Source organism: Calliphora vicina, chromosome 1, assembly GCF_958450345.1.
Source record: "Calliphora vicina chromosome 1, idCalVici1.1, whole genome shotgun sequence".
NCBI classification, from domain to species: domain Eukaryota; kingdom Metazoa; phylum Arthropoda; class Insecta; order Diptera; family Calliphoridae; genus Calliphora; species Calliphora vicina.
In genome coordinates this window covers 15,838,578-15,861,510 of record NC_088780.1, presented here as the reverse complement: position 1 = coordinate 15,861,510, position 22,933 = coordinate 15,838,578, and the positions used below count along the sequence as shown (strand labels likewise).

Genomic DNA, 22,933 nt, shown 5'->3' with positions numbered 1-22,933 from the left:
GCTCTGAATCAGACAACTTTTCTTTAGAAAAAGTTGCTCTGAATCAGACAACTTTTCTTTAGAAAAAGTTGCTCTGAATCAGACAACTTTTCTTTAGAAAAAGTTGCTCTGAATCAGACAAATTTTCTTTAGAAAAAGTTGTTCTGAATCAGCAACTTTTATATACACAAAGTTGATCTGATTCAGACAACTTTTCTTTATAAAAAGTTGCTCTGAATCAGACAACTTTTCTTTAAAAAAGTTGTTCTGAATCAGACAACTTTTCTTTAGAAAAAATTGCTCTGAATCAGACAACTTTTCTTTAGAAAAAAGTTGCTCTGAATCGGACAACTTTTCTTTGGAAAAAGTTGCTTTGAATCAGAATATTCTTTAGAAAAAAGTTGCTCTGAATCAGACAACTTTGCTTTAGAAAAAGTTGATCTGAATGTTTATTGCTTGATGCCTGATGTACATATTTCTCTTAAATATTTTATTAATTGACCTTTCGCTGTTCAACAAACCATTTGTTTACATCCATCCACCACCAGCAAATTTGTTCGCATAAAATTTATTTTGAGTAAAAATTGTATTTAATTAAAGTTTTAATGAAAAACAATACGAAAAACTCTCACACACAAATAGCAAAAGCGGGAAATAAGTTTTCGCGAAAAATTCCACAGAAACGTGTGTATGAATGTAGTTTGATTCAATATTTATGGGGAAAAACTAGCAGCAAAAACAAAATGAAAATGGAAATAAAAGGCATAAATTATGTATGAGCAGATTTCGTAATTTAATAGATGATGGTTTGTTTTGGCGTTCAATAATTAATTGTGGAAATTTCAAACTCCAACAATAAAAATTGAAATTAAAAGCGAATCTGAAGTTGAATCTTCATTCCTTCATTCGCAAACTTCGCAAATGAATAACATTTTGAACATTTCCGTTGTAAGCTGTCGATTATTGTTTGATTTTTATTTATTATTTTTTTCATACGAATTCAAATGTACAAAAGAGTATTTATTTGTTGAAAAAATCAACGAACAACAATTGGCAGGCATGCAGTAAGACAGACAGACAGGCAAACGATGTTGCAACATCAAGATACGCACTTTTTAATTTGCAACCAACCACCAATACCACCATCGATCGCGATTAACTTTACTGCTTCTACACTTGTTGTTTTTATTGTCTGTCCGTCCGTCCGTCTCTCCGTCTGTCTGTGTTGTAACTGATTCCTCCTCTGTGTGGTGGCTTAAAAATTTAAATCTAAACATCGAAAACTTGTATAAGAAGACCTCATTCACATGTGTTTTTTGTAAAACAAAGCAAAATCGAAAAAAACAACAACAAATCTAAACAAATACCACAAAATTCGCATGAGATTTTTTTTTTTTTTGCAGCAAGTGAAGTCTTTTTTTTAAGTTGTTTTTTGATCGGAAAATTAAACAAAAAATATAATATTCACATAAAAATATTACATTGTTCAATGATGGTCTTTTGTGTTGGCTTGGTGGCATGCATATAATAATCGTGCAACAGCAACAAAAGCAACTCTATAATTTGAGGTCTATGTTAAAATTTAAACTAAAACAAGAAAAATATATGGAAAATTTAACAAACAAATATCGAAATATAAAAATCATGAAAATGAAATTAACAAAAATATTAAAATTTTATTGCTAATATTATGAAAAGAACACTTGAACAAAGCGAATTTTTTCTGAATCAGATGACTTTTTTATAGAAAAAGACACGTATTTTATAGAAAACGTTGCTCTCAATACGACGATTTTTTTATAAAAAAGTGGCTCTTGAAAAAAGCGATTTTTTTACATCAGATGACTTTTTATAGAAAACGTTGCTCTGAAGCAGACGACTTTTTTATAAAAAAGTGGCTCTCAATCAGATGACTTTGTTATAGAAAAGGTTGATCGGAATCAGAAAAAGTTGCTCTGAATCAGACGACTTTTTATAAAAAAATTTGCTCTGAATCAGACGACTTTTTATAGAAAAAGTTGATCTGAATCAAACGACTTTTTATAGAAAAAGTTGCTCTAAATCAGATGACCTTTTATAGAAAAAGTTGCTCTGAATCAGACAACTTTTTTATAGAAATAGTTACTCTGAATCAGACGTCTTTTTTTATAGAAAAAGTGGCTATGAATCAGATGACTTTTTATAGAAAACAATCTCTCAATCAGACAACTTTTTTACACAAAAAGTTGCTCTGAATCGGACGACTTTTTTATATAAAAAGTTGATCTGAATCAGATGACTTTTTCATAGAAAAAGTTGCTCTGAATCAGAAGACTTTTTTATAGAAAAAGTTGCTCCGAATCAGCCAACTTTTTTATAGAAAAAGTTGCTCTGAATCAGAAGACTTTTTTATAGAAAAAGTTGCTCAGAATCAAACGACTTTTTATAAAAAAGTTGCTCTGAATCAAATGACTTTTTATAGAAAAAGTTGCTCTGAATCAGACGACTTTTTTATAGAAAAAGTAGCTCAGAATCAAACGACTTTTTATAGAAAAAGTTGCTCTGAATCTGACAACTCTTTTATAGAAAATGTTGCCCCGAATCAGACAACTTTCTCAACTAAAAATTATACGATTCAAGCAAATTGTATCTACAAAAATTGCTCAGATTCAGTCTACTTTTTATAGAAAAAGTTTGCTCTCAATCAGAATCAGAGAACTTTTTTTAAAAAAAAAAGTTGTTCTGAATTTTTTCTAGTTTTTTATAAAAAAGACGATTTTTTTCGTTGCTCTGAATCATACGACTTTTTTATAGAAAAAGTTGATCTGAATCAGACAATTTTTTTATACAAAAAGTTGCTCTGAATTAGATAACTTTTCTCAACAAAAAAATGCTCTGATTCAGTCAACTTTCATCGATTGTTTTTATAGAAAAAGTTGCTGATTGAGACGACATTTTTATAGAAAAAATTGCTCTGAATCAGCAGACTTTTTTTATAGAAAAAGTTGCTCTGAAACAGACAACTTTTTTATAGAAAAAGTTGATCTGAATCAGACAACTTTTTTATAGAAAAAGTTGATCTGAATCAGACAACTTTTTTATAGAAAAAGTTGATCTGAATCAGACAACTTTTTTATAGAAAAAGTTGATCTGAATCAGACAACTTTTTTATAGAAAAAGTTGATCTGAATCAGACAACTTTTTTATAGAAAAAGTTGATCTGAATCAGACAACTTTTTTATAGAAAAAGTTGATCTGAATCAGACAACTTTTTTATAGAAAAAGTTGATCTGAATCAGACAACTTTTTTATAGAAAAAGTTGATCTGAATCAGACAACTTTTTTATAGAAAAAGTTGATCTGAATCAGACAACTTTTTTATAGAAAAAGTTGATCTGAATCAGACAACTTTTTTATAGAAAAAGTTGATCTGAATCAGACAACTTTTTTATAGAAAAAGTTGATCTGAATCAGACAACTTTTTTATAGAAAAAGTTGATTTGAATCAGACAACTTTTTTGTAGAAAAAGTTCATCTGAATCAGACAATTTTTTTGTAGAAAAAGTTCATCTGAATCAGACAATTTTTTTGTAGAAAAAGTTCATCTGAATCAGACAACTTTTTTGTAGAAAAAGTTCATCTGAATCAGACAATTTTTTTGTAGAAAAAGTTCATCTGAATCAGACAACTTTTTTGTAGAAAAACTTAATCTGAATCAAACAACTTTTTATACAAAAAAATGCCCTGAATCAGACAACTTTTCTAAACAAAAAAATGCTTAAATTCAGTCAACGTTTATCTACAAAAAGTTGCTCTGATTCAGTCGACTTTTTTAAAGAAAATGTTGCTCTCAATTAGACGACTTTTTTATAGAAAAAGTTGCTCGGAATCAGAAGACTTTTTTATAGAAAAAGTTGCCCTGAATCAGACAACTTTTCACAACTAAAAATTCTCTGATTCAAACAAATTGTATCTACAAAAAGTTGCTCTGAATCAGGCGACTTTTTATAGAAAAATTTGCTCTCAATCAGACGACTTTTTTATAGAAAAAGTTGTTCAAAATCAGAGAACTTTTTTTAAAAAAAAAGTTGTTCTGAATTTTGTCTAGTTTTTATAGAAAAGGTTGCTCTGAATCAGACGACTTTTTTATAGAAAAAGTTGCTCTCAATCAGACAACTTTTTTATAGAAAAAGTTGTACTAAATCAAACAACTTGATTTAGTTTTGTAATCAAAAAGTTACTCTGATTCAAAAAACTTTTCTAAAGAAATTTCTGTGTTTTTCTTTGGATTAATTTCATTTCTTTGAGTGTGTTTAATTTTTCATATTTCGTTTTTCATTTCAAAATTTTATATTTTATTTCATATTTTTTTTGTTGGGTTTCCTTCTATGTTGTATTCATAACTTTGTATGCACTTTAGTGGTGTTGAATGTTGTATGTTTCTTTTTGCTTGAAACAAAACATGAGAGTGCTTTTGTTGTTGCAGTTGCTGCCGTTTTTAATATGAATGTGAATGAATTCACAGCATGGGCTTTTTATTTTGCACAGTTTTTCATATTTTTTTCCATATTTCTTCTAAAGTTTTGGTTTTGGTGTTCATAAATGAAAATCATGCACAACGCGTACTACTCGTAATTGTTGTTACACCCTGATTACGCGACCAAAAACAAACTCTTAACATGGATACAAAAACACAGGCCCATAAAACACAACACAACACTCCACACAAACATGCAACATGAAATACATATGAACAAAACAAAAAAACAAAAAACCAACTAATGAACGCCTTCATTGCCATCTAATGAAAACGTCATAATCGTATGTACACAATTTGTGTAGCAGCAGCAACAGCAACTAAAAGTTTAGTAGTTGCAACTTAAAATGTTTTAATAGTTTCACTGCTGTGTAGTCAGTAGTGCCACCTTCAGCACCCTCACTCGCACCCTCACCACCGCCTGCAACACCAACACTTGCTGTTTTTCTCTAACCACCTCCGCCACCACCACTTCAGTTTTAATACACTACAACAAATTAGACGTTTTAACAACAAAAACAAATAAGCCAACAAATAAAATAGAAAATTCGAAACTCGTAAGCTTCTTTAAAGTTTAAGTTTACAGACATTTAAGGTTTTCGTAACAAAGAAAAATAAGAAAAAAAAACATTAAAAAGAAAACTAAACATGGTTTAATGATTTAAAATTTTAATTTTCTATAGAAAAAGATGCTCTGTTGCAGATAATTTTATAATAGAAAAAGTTGCTCTGTTACAGACAACTTTTCTATAGAAAAAGTTGCTCTGAATCAGAAGACTTTTTTATAGAAAAAGTTGCTCAGAATCAAACGACTTTTTATAGAAAAAGTTGCTCTGAATCAAATGACTTTTTATAGAAAAAGTTGCTCTGAATCAGACGACTTTTTTATAGAAAAAGTTGTTCTGAATCAAATGACTTTTTATAGAAAAAGTTGCTCTGAATTAGAAGACTTTTTTATAGAAAAAGTTGCTCAGAATCAAACGACTTTTTATAGAAAAAGTTGCTCTGAATCAGAAGACTTTTTTATAGAAAAAGTTGTTCCGAATCAGACAACTTTTTATAGAAAAAGTTGCTCTGAATCAGAAGACTTTTTTATAGAAAAAGTTGCTCAGAATCAAACGACTTTTTATAGAAAAAGTTGCTCTGAATCAAATGACTTTTTATAGAAAAAGTTGCTCTGAATCAGACGACTTTTTTATAGAAAAAGTTGCTCTGAATCAGAAGACTTTTTTATAGAAAAAGTTGCTCTGAATCAAATGACTTTTTATAGAAAAAGTTGCTCTGAATTAGAAGACTTTTTTATAGAAAAAGTTGCTCAGAATCAAACGACTTTTTATAGAAAAAGTTGCTCTGAATCAGAAGACTTTTTTATAGAAAAAGTTGTTCCGAATCAGACAACTTTTTATAGAAAAAGTTGCTCTGAATCAGAAGACTTTTTTATAGAAAAAGTTGCTCAGAATCAAACGACTTTTTATAGAAAAAGTTGCTCTGAATCAAATGACTTTTTATAGAAAAAGTTGCTCTGAATCAGACGACTTTTTTATAGAAAAAGTTGCTCTGAATCAGAAGACCTTTTTTATAGAAAAAGTTGTTCCGAATCAGACAACTTTTTATAGAAAAAGTTGCTCTGAATCAGAAGACTTTTTTATAGAAAAAGTTGCTCAGAATCAAACGACTTTTTATAGAAAAAGTTGCTCTGAATCAAATGACTTTTTATAGAAAAAGTTGCTCTGAATCAGACGACTTTTTTATAGAAAAAGTTGCTCTGAATCAGAAGACCTTTTTATAGAAAAAGTTGCTTTGATTCAGACGACTTTTTTATAGAAAAAGTTGCTTTGATTCAGACGACTTTTTTATAGAAAAAGTTGCTTTGATTCAGACGACTTTTTTATAGAAAAAGTTGCTTTGATTCAGACGACTTTTCTATAGAAAAAGTTGCTTTGATTCAGATGATTTTTTATAGAAAAAGTTGCTTTGATTCAGACGACTTTTCCATAGAAAAAGTTGCTTTAATTCAGACGACTTTTCTATAGAAAAAGTTGCTTTGATTCGGACGACTTTTCCATAGAAAAAGTTGCTTCGATTCAGACGACTTTTTTTATAGAAAAAGTTGCTTTGATTCAGACGACTTTTTTATAGAAAAAGTTGCTTTGATTCAGGCGACTTTTTTATAGAAAAAGTTGCTTTGATTCAGACGACTTTTCTATAGAAAAAGTTGCTTTGATTCAGATGACTTTTTTATAGAAAAAGTTGCTTTGATTCAGGCGACTTTTTTATAGAAAAAGTTGCTTTGATTCAGACGACTTTTCTATAGAAAAAATTGCTTTGATTCAGACGACTTTTTTATAGAAAAAGTTGCTTTGATTCAGACAACTTTTCTACAGGAAAAAGTTGCTTTGATTTAAACAACTTTTCAATAGAAAAACAAAATTTCTTTAAGTACCCTACATGTTTAACTGTCTGACACATCATTATTAAATTTAAATTTAATTTTTCTTATCATATCATCTCAATTTTAAATGCGATTTTTTTTTTGTTTTGAATAAAATTTATTTTTGCGGTTTCAAGAAGCTGCTGAAACGAAGCAGCAACAAATAATATTAAAGTCTTTATTACATTTGCAGTAGAGTGGCAAATTACGAAAATTGTTCGCATTCAATTAAATTTAATTCAATTTAATTTAAAATGCAATTTATTTATGAAGAGTGAAAATGAAAATGAAAAGAAGCAAAAATAAGGGAGTCAAACCGAGAAATAATGGTGGGAACAAAACAGGTCAATAATTTTTAATAAAATGAAGAAGAAAAAAATAAAACAGAAAATCCTTGAGAAAATATTTGTTCAACTTTTTTTTAAAAGAGATTTAAAATACGATAAAGCTTAAATATATTCATAGGTTTTTTAAAATCTAAATATTTTACTTACTTTTTGTTAAAAATTGTTGTCTGATGTTTCAAAATTTGTCAAAAATCTGCAAATAAACAAAAAATAAAAAAAAAATTTAATAAAATTTTAAAATTAAAAATTTTAATATATTTTACAAATTAGCACGCAATTTGTTTTTTTTAACAATATAGTTTTATTTTGCAACTTATTAAAATCATATTAATAATCTTTTTTAACTGCATTCCATCATGAATTTGCAAAAAAAAAAATTAATACAATATTTTCATTACACAATAATCAAGATTAAATTTAAATACAATAAATAAAAAAAATTTTAAAATTTTTATAAGAACAAACGTGTATAATTGTAGGGAATGCAACAATAAAAAAAAACAATGAAAAAAAACAACAATGACATCGTGTTTATATTGTTAAAAACAGAAAAATTCTATTAAAAAAATCACATGAATGAGAATTTTATTATTAAAACAAAAGTTTAATGCAGTTTAATGCAAGATAAATGCAATATTAAGCAATTTTTTCAATAGAAAAATAATTTCTAGAAGAATGTTGTCTGAATGAGAGCAACTTTTTTTAGAGAAAAGTTGTCTGATTCAGAGCAACTTTTTCTATAAAAAAGTTGCCTGATTCAGAGCAACTTCTTCCATAAAAAAGTTTTCTGATTCGGAACAACTTTTTCTATAAAAAAAATTGTCTGATTCAGAGCAACTTTTTCTCGACAAAAGTTGTATGATTCAGAGCAACTTTTTACAGAGAAAAGTTGTCTGATGCAGAGTAACTTTTTCTACAGACAAGTTGTCTAATTCACAGCAACTTTTTCTAAAGAAAAGTTGTCTGAATCAGAGCAAATTTTTCTAAAGAAATGTTGTCTGAATCAGAGCAAATTTTTCTAAAGAAAAGTTGTCTGATTCAGAGCAACTTTTTCTAAAGAAAAGTTGTCTGATTCAGAGCAACTTTTTCTAAAGAAAAGTTGTCTGATTCACAGCAACTTTTTCTAAAGAAAAGTTGTCTGATTCACACCAACTTTTTCTATAGAAAAGTTGTCTGATCCAGAGCAACTTTTTCTATAGAAAAGTTGTCTGATTCAAAGCAACTTTTTCTATAAAAAAGTTGTCTGCTTCAGAGCAACTTTTTCTATAAAAAAGTTGTCTGATTCAGAGCAACTTTTTCTATTAAAAAAGTTGTCTGATTAAGAGCACCGTTTTCTATAAAAAAGTTGTCTGTTTCAGAGCAACTTTTTCTATAAAAATATTGTATAATTCTTAGCAACTTTTTCTATAAAAAAGTTGTCTGATTTAGAGCAACTTTTTCTAAAGAAAAGTTGTCTCAATCAGAGCAACTTTTTCTAAAGAGAAGTTGTCTGATTCATAGCAACTTTTTCTAAAGAAAAGTTGTCTGATTCACAGCAACTTTTTCTAAAGAAAAGTTGTCTGATTCAAAGCAACTTTTTCTAAAGAAAATTTGTCTGATTCAGAGCTACTTTTCTAAAGAAAAGTTGTCTGATTCAGAGCAACTTTTTCTAAAGAAAACTTGTCTGATTCACAGTAACTTTTTCTAAAGAAAAGTTGTCTGATTCAGAGCAACTTTTTCTAAAGAAAAGTTGTCTGATTCAGAGCAACTTATTCTAGAGAAAAGTTGTCTGATTCAGAGCAACTTTTTCTAGAGAAAAGTTGTCTGTTGCAGAGCAACTTTTTCTAGAGAAAAGTTGTCTGTTGCAGAGCAACTTTTTCTAGAGAAAAATTGTCTGATTCAGAGCAACTTTTTCTAGAGAAAAATTGTCTGATTCAGAGCAACTTTTTCTAGAGAAAAATTGTCTGATTCAGAGCAACTTTTTCTAGAGAAAAATTGTCTGATTCAGAGCAACTTTTTCTAGAGAAAAATTGTCTGATTCAGAGCAACTTTTTCTAGAGAAAAATTGTCTGATTCAGAACAACTTTTTCTAGAGAAAAGTTGTCTGATTCAGACCAACTTTTGCTAGAGAATAATTGTCTGATTCAGAGCAACTTTTGCTAGAGAAAAATTGTCTGATTCAGAGCAACTTTTTCTAAAGAAAAGTTGACTGATTCAGATCAACCTTTTCTAAAGAAAAGTTGTCTGATTCAGATCAACTTTTTCTAAAGAAAAGTTGTCTGATTCTAATCAACTTTTTCTAGAGCAAAGATGTCTGATTCACAGCTACTTTTTCTAGAGAAAAATTCTCTGTAACACACCCACTTTTCTATATAAAACTTGTCTGAAAAATCTAATTTTTGTATAGAAAACATGCTTTTATTAGATCGAGTTTTTCCATACAAAATAGTTAAGATTTCTTAAATATAGCAATTATCTCATTTTTAAAACAAAAACCATTAAAAAAAAATCAAACCATTCATAAACCAAGACTTAAATCATTAATTTGTTGCTCTTTAAAAAGAAAATACCTTTAAAATTAATTACTCATTTTTCACTTTCTACTCAAACAGTTGTTTAATCATTAAATTTAACAAATTAAGCAAGATTGTTGCATTTCTGCTAATGCCCCCTTTTTTTCATTATTAAACAAATTAATGATCTTGTTTATTTATTACAAAATTATTATGAGATTTTATAAGTGTATGTACATAATATTTAAAAGAAGTATTAATTAATTAATATAACCAGCTAAAATTACAAGATTTATTAAAAAGAAAGTGAAACCAATAAAATAAAAAAAAAAAAAATTTCTTTTGTTAATAAAAATTGAATTCCTACAGGTTTAGTTACAATTAAAAAGGTTTATATTACAACAAGTTATACATCATGAGAATGCCTAAAATGTAGGGATTAATTAAGGTATTAAAATTTATGGCTGGCTTTTATACAAAAAAAGTTATAAAGAATTTTGTTAAACATCATAATAATTAATATTAATCATACGTAGGGTGTTACAAAATTTAAATTTTTTAAATTTCCTGGAAATTTTTAATTTTTTTAAAGAATTAGTTACAAATACTTAAATAATATTTAAAATTGAGGGTATCAGTAATATTTTTCTAAAAAAAATTTAATTTTTTTTTTCGTCAAAAAATTTTATTTAACCTAACATGAGATAACAAATTTATTTAAAGTGTTTACAATACAAAAAGTGTTAAAACTTTTCATTAGCTTAAAGCAAACCAAAGTTATAAAGGTTTTTAACTAAAATGCCAATAATTAATATTAATCATACGTAGAGTGGTACACAAAGTTTATTTTATTAAAATTTAATAAAACCTTTCAACTTTTTCAACAAAATTTAAACAATTCTTAAAGAAATTGAATTAATTTATTAATTATATGCAATAGGAAGCAGCTAAAACCTAAACAACCTAAAATAAAAGCTTGAAATCCTGACCACATTTAAAATTTTCTTTTTCTTTCAAATGCCTTATGTTTCTGTTTTAAGAGAAAATTTATGTCAGTTAACAAAAATTTGTCTGAACTCAATAAAGTACTTTTTGACTTGTTTATTTACAACTCATACACATTTTCGAAAACATTTTCTAAAGAATCCAGGTGCGAAAGTTTCTAAGAGTGTGTACGAGTATTAAAGAAATTTTTAACACATGTTTTGCTTTACACTTAGTTTTTTTTCTATCCGCCATAATCTGCTATGTAGATCTTAAGATTCTTAATGTGGTTTAGAGGATAGAAGTAAAATAGCACAAAAACAAAAAAAAATCTCCAACCACCAACGCCTTTCATATCAATTTAAAACCCAAAAAACATTACAGGAGAAAAAAAAAAAAAAGCTGGGATATAAAAAGAATTTGCAGCTGCATACAACAGAAACCGCGCAACTACATACTGCAAAACATTTGTTAGAAACGTGGTTAAAGTAAAAGTTTCTTTGCCACCAAGATGCATTAAATGTAGGGAAAGAGAAGAAAGCTTTTGTGGCAAAAATCAATATAAAACATTAGCAAGACGTTTAGGCAGTAAAATATTGTAACATATGCGGCATATTCCAGAATTTATTTATGATAAATGCTGTTAAATATAAAATGAGAACAAAAGCAAACAAAATTATGATCGAAACAAACTTGCCACAAATGAAAAATCACCTTAAGACATGCCATCAAAAAAAAGAGATTTTTTTTTTTTTTTTTGTTATTTAGAAAAGTGGGTGGTAATGTTAACTTTTTCCTGTCATAAAAGATTAAAGAGAAATTTGTTTGCTGGCTGCTGATGATGTTAGTGTTTTTAAATAATCTTTATTGTTAAAGTAATTGATAATGACATAAATATGTCATTAGTTAGGAAAATATTGTATTTAGATAAAAATGGATGTTTTCAATTTTCATTATTGCAAAATTGTTGTAGCATGCATTGTCATATTCGATTATCTAGGCTTAGAAGAGAAAGTTTGAAGTGTCAGGATTCATTAAAGTATTTAAAATTTGCCATAGCTTAAAGCCCAAACAAATTAGAGAGGTTTTCTTAGAAATTAGCAATAATTAATATTAATCATACGTTAAGGGGGTCAAGAAAATTGTAATCATTGAATATTCAATAAAAAACCTTGAAGAATATGAGAGTTGGGGCAAATAAATATATAAAAAAGTAGACTGGACCCAATGCTACTTTTTGTATAAAAAGATTTGTCTTTGTTGACTGCAACAAAGACACGTTTTCTATAGAAAAGTTGTCTGGATCCAAGCAATTTTTTCTAGAGAAAATTTGTCTGGATCCAAGCAACTTTTTCTAGAGAAAATTTGTCTGTGTCCAACCAACTTTTTCTAGAGGAAATTTGTCTGTATCCAAGCAACTTTTTCTAGAGAAAAGTTGTCTGATTCAAAGCAACTCTTTCTAGAGAAAAGACATCTGATTCAGAGCAACTTTTTCTAGAGGAAGGTGGTCTGATTCAGAGCAACTTTTTCTAGAGAAAGGTGGTCTGATTCAGAGCAACTTTTTCTAGAGAAAGGTGGTCTGATTCAGAGCAACTTTTTCTAGAGAAAGGTGGTCTGATTCAGAGCAACTTTTTCTAGAGAAAAATTGTCTGATTCAGAGCAACTTTTTCTAGAGAAAAATTGTCTGATTCAGAGCAACTTTTTCTAGAGAAAAATTGTCTGATTCAGAGCAACTTTTTCTAGAGAAAAATTGTCTGATTCAGAGCAACTTTTTCTAGAGAAAAATTGTCTGATTCAGAGCAACTTTTTCTAGAGAAAAATTGTCTGATTCAGAGCAACTTTTTCTAGAGAAAAATTGTCTGATTCAGAGCAACTTTTTCTAGAGAAAAATTGTCTGATTCAGAGCAACTTTTTCTAGAGAAAAATTGTCTGATTCAGAGCAACTTTTTCTACAGAAAAATTGTCTGATTCAGAGCAATTTTTTCTACAGAAAAATTGTCTGATTCAGAGCAACTTTTTCTACAGAAAAATTGTCTGATTCAGAGCAACTTTTTCTAGAGAAAAGTTGTCTGATTCAGAGCAACTTTTTCTACAGAAAAATTGTCTGATTCAGAGCAACTTTTTCTATAGAAAAGTTGTCTGATTCAGAGCAACTTTTTCTATAGAAAAGTTGTCTGATTCAGAGCAACTTTTTCTATAGAAAAGTTGTCTGATTCAGAGCAACTTTTTCTATAGAAAAGTTGTCTGATTCAGAGCAACTTTTTCTATAGAAAAGTTGTCTGATTCAGAGCAACTTTTTCTATAGAAAAGTTGTCTGATTCAGAGCAACTTTTTCTATAGAAAAGTTGTCTGATTCAGAGCAACTTTTTCTATAGAAAAGTTGTCTGATTCAGAGCAACTTTTTCTATAGAAAAATTGTCTGATTCAGAGCAACTTTTTCTATAGAAAAGTTGTCTGATTCAGAGCAACTTTTTCTATAGAAAAGTTGTCTGATTCAGAGCAACTTTTTCTATAAAAAAGTTGTCTGATTCAGAGCAACTTTTTCTATAAAAAAGTTGTCTGATTCAGAGCAACTTTTTCTATAAAAAAGTTGTCTGATTCAGAGCAACTTTTTCTATAAAAAAGTTGTCTGATTCAGAGCAACTTTTTCTATAAAAAAGTTGTCTGATTCAGAGCAACTTTTTCTATAAAAAAGTTGTCTGATTCAGAGCAACTTTTTCTATAAAAAAGTTGTCTGATTCAGAGCAACTTTTTCTATAAAAAATAGCAACTTTTTCTATAAAAAAGTTGTCTGATTCAGAGCAACTTTTTCTATAAAAAAGTTGTCTGATTCAGAGCAAATTTTTCTATAAAAAAGTTGTCTGATTCAGAGCAACTTTTTCTATAAAAAAGTTGTCTGATTCAGAGCAACTTTTTCTACAAAAAAGTTGTCTGATTCAGAGCAAATTTTTCTATAAAAAAGTTGTCTGATTCAGAGCAACTTTTTCTACAAAAAAGTTGTCTGGATTAAAGCAACTTTTTCTAAAGAAAAGATGCCTGATTTAAATCAACATTTTCTGGTGAAATGTTGCCTGCATCCAAGCAACTTTTTCTAGAGAAAAGTTGTCTGCAACAGAGCAACTTGCTAATTTTCGGTTTTGTTTCACTAAATTCCATTTCGTTCCTTTTTTAAATTCAAAATATTTTAGTTTTTTTTTAAGAACTTAAACATTTTAAGCGTTTTTTTCTCACTTCCTCTCCGGTTCTTAAAAATCATAAAAAATACCACAAAATTACTCAGAATAAATTCCTAGAAAATAAATTTGTTTGTTTATGTATAACAATTTTTGTATGGGTTCTTTGCCTTAACGACAACATAAGCCTACCTACAACAATTCAAACAACAACAACAATAACAACATTGAAATATTTATTTTCAAGTTTTCTTTAACATTTATTTGTTTTTTGTGATTTTTTTATGTCACCCAACTAACATAAACATTAAAACAAAATTTCATTTCATAAAAGGGTATATTTTTTTTGGTAGATGCCTCATTTAGTTGAAGCTAATGATAGAGAACAACAAAAAGCAGCAAACAACCAAGAATTAAGTACGAGTTTGAGTATATGAATGTAGGAATGTAAAGCTAAAGCGGAAGTTTGCAAAATATTTCAGTAGAAGAACCATTTGATTAGTTTTTAAGTACAACCAAACATTTGTACATATACAGACATGTGAATACTTAACGGGGATGGAAATTTCTTACTTTTTTCGATCATTTTGAAAAACTTAACGAAACTTTATTATTGAAACCAAAAATATTATACAAATTTTGTTTTTATATTTGTTTAACTTATATAAATATCTTTGTAATTTTAATGAAATTTTATATTTTTGTTCATTTTAAAAAACTCAACGAAACTTTATTTTTTAAACTAAAGCATATATCAATATTTTGCTTTCATATTTGTTTTATTTAGTTTAAATTACTTTTAATTGAAAAGAAATTTTGTTATTTTGGACATTTTGAAAAACTTAACGAAACTTTATTTTAGAAACTAAAGCAACTAAGAAAATTTTGTTTACATATTTATTTAACTTAGTTCAAAATTATGTTAATTCAAAGGAAATTTTGTATTTTCGACCATTTTGAAAAACTTAACGAAACTTTATTTTTGAAACTAAAGCAACTAAGAAAATTTTGTTTACATATTTATTTAACTTAGTTTAAAGACATTTAAATTAGAAAGAAATTTTGTATTTTTGGACATTTTGAAAAACTTAACGAAACTTTATTTTTGAAACTAGAAGTATTTGAAAAAATATTTTATTAAATGTGGTAAACTTACTGAAGCTAGATTCTAATTCAGAAAATATTTTTAATTTTCGGCCATTTTGAAAAACTTAACGAAACTTTATTTTTGAAACTGAAGTCAGTATAAAAATTTTGTTTTCAGATTTGTTTTATTTAGTTTAAATTACTTTTAATACAAAAGAAATTTTGTATTTTTGGACATTTGGAAAAACTTAACGAAACTTTATTTTTGTAAATGAAGTTAGTAAAAAATTTAGTTTTCAGATTTGTTTTATTTAGTTTAAATCATTTTTAAATCCAGACAAATTTTGTATTTTTAGACATTTTTAAAAACTTAACGAAACTTTATTTTTTAAACTAAAGCAACTTACAAAATTTTGTTTTTTTATTTCTTGAACGTAGTTAAAATTATTAATAATTCCATTGAATTTTTTTTAATATGTTTAACTAAAAAACTTAACGAAACTTTATTTTCACAAAACTTAATCACAAAAATTTAAATAATTCCACATTTATTTAACTTAGTTTAAGTTCTTTTGAATTCTTTACTCATTTTCCTGGTTGGACCATTTTAAAAACTTAACGAAACTTTATTTTTTATTATTTACATAATTTTAATAAAACTGAACTTACCATCCCTGTTACTCTCAAATAAACATTCATATAAACAAACATTTCTTTTCCAGTTTTACATATAAACTCACACATCTTTACATACATAAATAGTTACATATGTAAATTATGCCTAACAAAAACACTCATTAATGTTTAATGAGAGCATACAAATGTTCGTGCATGAGTACTTTACATCTAAACATGTATGTTCATATGTTTGAAAATATGTGTGTAGAACGAAATTAGAATGTTAAACGAAACAAAAAAACAACAAAACAAGCCGAATTAACAAAGTGAAGCAGAACGATTAATGACATTTAACGAATATAAATCGTTTGATTGGTTTTGGTTTGAATGTTTGTTTATTTGTAAGTATCAATGTTTCAATTGTCTCATCTATCATGGACAAAATCAAATAGACAACCACACCTTAGAATTTTTAGCGGTTTTTTGCAATAATTCAAAAATAATACTCGTACATAAAAAAGGAAATTCTTATGAAATATAGCCATACCATACAAGTTTCGTTAAGTTTTTTTTTTTAATCTCAAAATATTAATTTGTTAATAGAATTCAAATGAAGCTTTCATAAGTTATTTAAAAAATGAAGAAATTCATATTTATTTCCAACTGTTCATAAAAATAAAGTTTCATTATGTTTTTCATATTAACAAAAATCCAAAATTTTTTGTAAATATTGTATGAAAATAACTTAATTTAAACGAATACAGTAAAATATTTTCTCAAATATATTTAGTTTAGTTAAAAATGTTTCGTTAAGTTTTTAAATATTATCGAAATGTAAAAATTTTCTCTTATTTTAGTTACAATCTAGCAGGTTATTATGAATATGTTAAAAGTAAGTTTATAGTGGATTTCGTTAAAAAAATTAAGTTTCGTCAAGTTTTTTAAATGACCAAAAATTTAAAATTTTTACAGAATTCAAATAAAGCTTATATTACATAAATAAATCAGCAAAAAAATAATTTTTATTTCAAGTCGTTTAGAAAATAAAGTTTCGTTAAGTTTTTTAAATTAACAAAAATTCAAAATTGTTGTTGCATACAAATAAAGCTAATATTACATAAATAAATCAGCAAAAAGCTAATTTTTATTTCAAGCCGTTTAAAAAATAAAGTTTCGTTAAGTTTTTTAAATTAACAAAAATTCAGAATTTTTATAGAATTCAAATAAAGCTTATATTGCATAAATAAATCAGCAAAAAAAATATTTTTTATTTCAAGCCGTTTAAAAAATAAAGTTTCGTTAAGTTTTTTTAAATTAACAAAAATTCAAAATTGTTATTGCATACAAATAAAGCTTTTATTATAGAAATAAATCAATAAAAAAATAGTTTTTTATTTCAAGCCGTTTAAAAAATAAAGTTTCGTTAAGTTTTTTAAATTAACAAAATTTAAAATTTTTTTATAGAATTCAAATAAAACTTATATTACATAAATAAATCAATAAAAAAAATAATTTTTATTTCAAGGTGTTTCGAAAATAAAGTTTCGTTAAGTTTTTTAAATTAACAAAAATTCAAAATTGTTGCTTATAAATAAAGCTTATATTATAGAAATAAATCAACAAAAAAATAATTTTTATTTTAAGTCGTTTAGAAAATAGAGTTTCGTTAAGTTTTTTAAATTTACAAAATTTCAAAATTTTTTATAGAATTCAAATAAAACTTATATTACATAAATAAATCAATAAACAAATAATTTTTATTTCATGCTGTTTCAAAAATAATGTTTCGTTAGGTTTTTTAAATTAACAAAAATTTTAAATTTTTACAGAATTCAAATAAAGAAATAAATCAACAAAAAACTAATTTTTATTTCAAGCGGTTTAGAAAATAAAGTTTCGTTAAGTTTTTTAAACTAATAAAAACTCAAAATTTTCTTAAATTTTTTATAAAATCCATTCACTTTAAACGAATATAAAAAAATATTTTTTCAAATGTTTGTACTTTTGAAAAAAATGTTTCGTTAAGTTTTTAAAATTTTTCGAAATTAAAAAATTCTTCAAAATTTAACTACAATTCAGCTGGACTTTATACATATTATAAAAACTAATTTTTTGCAGGCTTCTTTAAAAAATTAAAGTTTCGTTAAGTTTTTTTAATGATCAAAAATTTTAAATAGTTAGTGTAAATTAGCCTATTTTCCAATTCAATCACTTCTAACAAATTTTAATTAATTAAAACAAAAATAAACCCAAAATTCTGCCTTTTTTTCCCTATTTTCCCCAATACTCTAACATATGGCAGCTTTGTTACGCTAAATTCCCCTAAGCAACAACAAAAAAAAACAATAAAAATAAGTTCCATTAAAACAAACATCCTTGAATTAATTTTAAGTATTATTTAGGTTTGTTTATTTTATGTGTCTTTAACTATATCTTTTATTATTATTTTTTGCAATAATATTTTTTATAGTTATTTGTGTTTTTTGTGAATTTTGTAGCTTTCATAATTTCAGTTTTTATTAATTTTTTGCCAGTAGTGTAAAACAAACAAACAATAACAACAACACCCACATAAACCAGCCATTTTTTTGTTGTTTTGTTCTCTGTATTTTAGTGCATTTCTTTTGACATTGACTGTTTGTTGTTTTTTTGTTGGGCTTTTTTTTCTTCTCAGTATTTACATATGATGCCGTCGTTGTTTTTGTTATTTTTTGCACATACATACTCCTCGTATAGTTAAACGAGTACTTGGGGGATTTAGTTCGTTTGTTGTTGTTGCATTATAGTTGCCTTTGTTTGTTGTTGTTGCCTTTAGAGATTTAGTGAGACCAGCTAATTTGCTTAACAAGTTTGTTTTGATGCATTAGTTGTTGTTGTTTTCTATATAAAAGCCGCCCATAATTTACTTATATAAATGGGAAGACAACTACAAATATTATCAAGATGATAATGAAGATGATTTTAGTTTATAAGCAAAAGATTTTTATTAATGATCATTATGAATTATTTTTTTTAATATGTATTTATGAATATGGGTGTGTGATCATGTGTATTTTTGAGTGCGTGTGTTATTTTTACGTCTTTTTTTGGTTGTATTATTCTTGTGCATGAGTCATTTTAACCTATTAATGCTCAAAGAGGTATAAATAAGAAGTAGCTTGGTTTAAAAAAGAACTTTTCTATAGAAAAATCTCCAAAAATTTCAATGTAGCCAAAAAGAAACGAAATGGAATTTAATGAAACATACATAAAATTAGATAAAACTCATACAATAAATAATAACAACGAGAAATCAGATATTTCTCAATAAATCCAAAGTAATTTCATATTTTTTGAAACAGAACTAAATGGAATCTCCTGAAACTTACCTAAAATTAAATAAAACTAAATAAAAATTATAGAATTTAAGTAAAATCAACTAAAATCTCCAACATTTTCAATTTAGTCCATGTGGAACGAAATGGAATTTAGAAAAACTTAAACAAAACTTGTCAAAATATTTTGTTTTAAACACACAATACATAATAATAAGAAAAAATCAACAATTTTCTCAAAAAACTCTAAAGAATTTGAAATGTTTGAAAGAGGAACAAAATGGAATCTCCTGAAACATACTTAAAATTAAATAAAACTAAATAAATTTAATAAAATAAAAGTTAAATCACATAAAATCTCAATAATTTTCAATTTAGCCACAGGGGAACGAAATGGAATATAGTGAAACATGTTAGAAATCAAAAAAATATACTTTATTCTAGCAATAAAGCATTGTATTGAACAGCAAATGAAAGAGTTTTGTAAAAATCTTAAAGAAATAGGCAATTTTGAAACAGGAACAAAATGGAATTATATGAAACATGCACTAAAATTAAAACAAACTAATAATAAACTAACAAATGTATGATAACACACAATAAATCCAATAAAATCCGACCAATTTTAGTTTTTGCAAAAGTGGAACGATATGGAATTTTGTGAAACATCTAAGAAATTAAAAAAAAATATGGATTTAATGAAAAAACCTTGATATTTAAAGTTAAATTAAAGAATTTTTATAAAAATCTATAATAATAAGACAGTTTCCTTAGAGGAACAAAATGGAATTATATGAAACATAACCCAAAATTAAATTAAATAAAACTAAAAACTAACAAATTTATGAAAACTCGCAAAAAATCTGAAAAAATCTCAAAAACTTTCAATTTAGCCAAAGTGGAACGAAATGGAATTTTGTGAAACACGAAATAAATTCAAAAATAAAAACAATTTTAATGATAAAAATTTAATATTTAACAATAAATGAAAGATTTATATAAAAATCTTAAATAGTAAGACAGTTTCCTTAGAGGAACAAAATGGAATTATATGAAACATGCCTTAGAATTAAATAAAAAAAAATAAAAACTAAGAAACTTATGTAAATTCCTAAAAAAATCTAATAAAATCTCAAAAACTTTTAATTTAGCCAAGTGGAACGAAATGGAATTTAGTGAAACATCTAGGAAATCCAAAAATAATATGGATTTCAATGATAAAACATTAAATCTTAACAATAAATGAAAAAATTTCATAAAAATCTTAAAAAAGCAGGCAGTTTCCAAAGAGGAACAAAATGGAATTATATGAAACATGCCTCAAAATTAAATAAAAAAACAAAAATTTAACAAATTTGTGAAAACATGCAAAAAATCTGAAAAATTCTCAAAAACTTTCAATTTAGCCAAAGTGGAACGAAATGGAATTTAGTGAAACATCTAAGAAATTCAAAAATAATATGGATTTCAATGATAAAACATTAAATCTTAACAATAAATAAAAGATTTTCATAAAAATCTTAAAAAAGCAGGCAGTTTCCAAAGAGGAACAAAATGGAATTATATGAAACATGCCTCAAAATTAAATAAAAAAACAAAAATTTAACAAATTTGTGAAAACTTGCAAAAAATCTGAAAAATTCTCAAAAACTTTCAATTTAGCCAAAGTGGAACGAAATGGAATTTTGTGAAACATCTAAGAAAACCCAAAAATAAAACAGATTTTAATGACAAAATCTTGATATTTAACGATAGATGAAAGATTTTCATAAAAATCTTCAAAAAGCAGGCAGTTTCCAAAGAGGAACAAAATGGAATTATATGAAACATGCCTTAAAATTAAATAAAAACACTAATAAAATTATGTAAATTCGCAATAAATCTCCAAATTTTTATTTAGCCAAACAGTAACGAAATGGAAATTAGTGAAACTTGATTTTAAAAATCAAACATTCCGGTAGTCTGACATCTACTGCCTAAAAAAGATTGAAGTGTTTCAGACATTACTTTTGTAGAAAAAGTTGCTAAGATTTTTTTTTTGGAATTAAACAAGTTCTTTAAATTAAAACTGGCTGTACCTTTAAAGGTTAATTATTTCAATATTCTGGATTTTGTAGTTTTTAAAATTTGTTCCCCGTTCTGTTTGTAGCTGTTAAATTTTATTATTTTTGGCACGATCTTTAATATTTGTATTTTTTTTGTTGTCTTATTTTTTCAGCTTGTTGTATGATATTGAATATTTGTTGTTGGTTTTTTTTAATGCTATTGGTATTGCGTTCTTCTTCGTGTTTGGTTTTTTTTTTTTTTTGGTGAGACGTTTTGCAGTAAAGTGTTAAAATTTACTGGTAGCAAGAGCATAAAAGAATATAAATTGCGGTGTGTTGTTTTTATAAGATTCTAAAAATTGTTTTTTTCAGACAAATTTTCTGTTACCTAAGTAAGTTCCGCTATTGTTTTGTTATTTTTGGCCAAGTTTTATGTTAATTTTTTTTTTCTTAAGTGATTCATATTGGATTTGTTTTTGCGGTGGCTACGAGCTTAGTGTTTTAAACGAAAAAGTGACATCTGTTAATTAATTGAGCAAATGTCATTGTTTTTATTTTGAGTTTAACAGACTTGTCAATCATAGTAAAGATTATGAAATTTAAGAATTTTAAAAAATTTTGGGATTTTTTTTAAAATGGAAACGAAATTAAAAATAAATATTTTTTAAAAAATTTTTAGTTAGGAAATATTTTTTTTAAATTTTCTGTATTTTTATTTTTGAATATTTTTTTTACTTTTTATATTAGTTAAGCTAAATTTTATTTATAATTAAAACCTTTTATTTCTATTAATTTTTTAATAATTATTAAATTTTACAACAATTTCCCTTTATTTCCATATCATAATTTTGCTAAGTGTTTAAAATGTTCTACATTTCCAGGCCTGCATGTTCTTTTACAATGTTTACCTTTTGTTTACAGTTTTCCATCACCAACAATGATCATTATCATTAACAATAACAACTAACATGTTGTTTTTGTCTATGATAAACATAATTTGGTAGCAAATATCTTACACAAAAAGGAATAATAACAAAAACAAATCATAATTACATGTTATAACGTAATACGAGGGGAAAATATTACTGTTCATACTCTTACTACATAACTGTGTTTCCCACTCACCCTCTCTTTCTCCTTCTCCTAGCTAATGCACTTTCGTGTCTCTTTTAAAAACGACAACGACTGCAATTCTAACGAAGAAGAACTATTTACTTATACAACAAACACAGTCTTCTGTATATGAGGTTTGTGTGTTCGTTGTTTTGTTTACAGTAATTTTGTTTCTTGTGATAATCTCTTGTTTTCTATCTCTCTCTATATTTTCTTCTCTACTCCATGTTTGTTTTGCTTTGTTATTGTTATTATTATGAGGTTAAAATTGAAGTAAAGATCTAATCTATTTTGTTTTGTTGTTAGTTTTGTTGTTTGTTGCTTCTGCATTTTAATGACAAGTTTGTTACTAAACTCGTAATATGGTTTTTCATGTAATATTAACACAATATCGTAGTTGCTGTTGATGATGATGACCACAGTTTAGAAAAAGATTTATTTTTAGAATTTCACCATAATTATGGTGGGTAAAAAAAAATAAAAAAAACTAGAGTAAGAAAAACTTTATTTTTCCAATATTTCCCAAAGCATCAAACTAGTTGCAGTTTTTTTCTAGTTACAAGTTGTGTGTTTTATATAAACGAAATTAGTTGCAGTTACCTATAAACCAGACTTATCTTAGTAGATGTTTGCGATGATGTTGGCTGTTGATGGTTTGGTTTGGTTGTTCGACTACTCTATAAATGGTTTTCAGCCAATTGACCTTGTTTTGTTGTAAGTTTTTTTTCAATTTAATACCAGTTTCTTAGAATTTATGTGGGTGTTTATTAAGAATTATGGTTATATTTAGCAATATTTATTAGGAATGTTAAGGAAAATTAGAAGAAAAAAATAT

At 26.1% G+C, this 22,933-nt stretch overlaps 1 protein-coding gene across 2 annotated transcripts in view; it reads right to left on the bottom strand.

The window, feature by feature from the left end:
- smash (smallish) overlaps positions 1–22,933 on the bottom strand; it is a 231,827-nt gene that overhangs the window by 136,305 nt on the left and 72,589 nt on the right. For both annotated transcript variants that reach the window (XM_065499139.1, XM_065499138.1), the window contains one exon: positions 7,421–7,466. The gene's annotated coding sequence lies outside the window, so the exon portion shown is untranslated. The remainder of the gene's footprint in view (positions 1–7,420; positions 7,467–22,933) is intronic.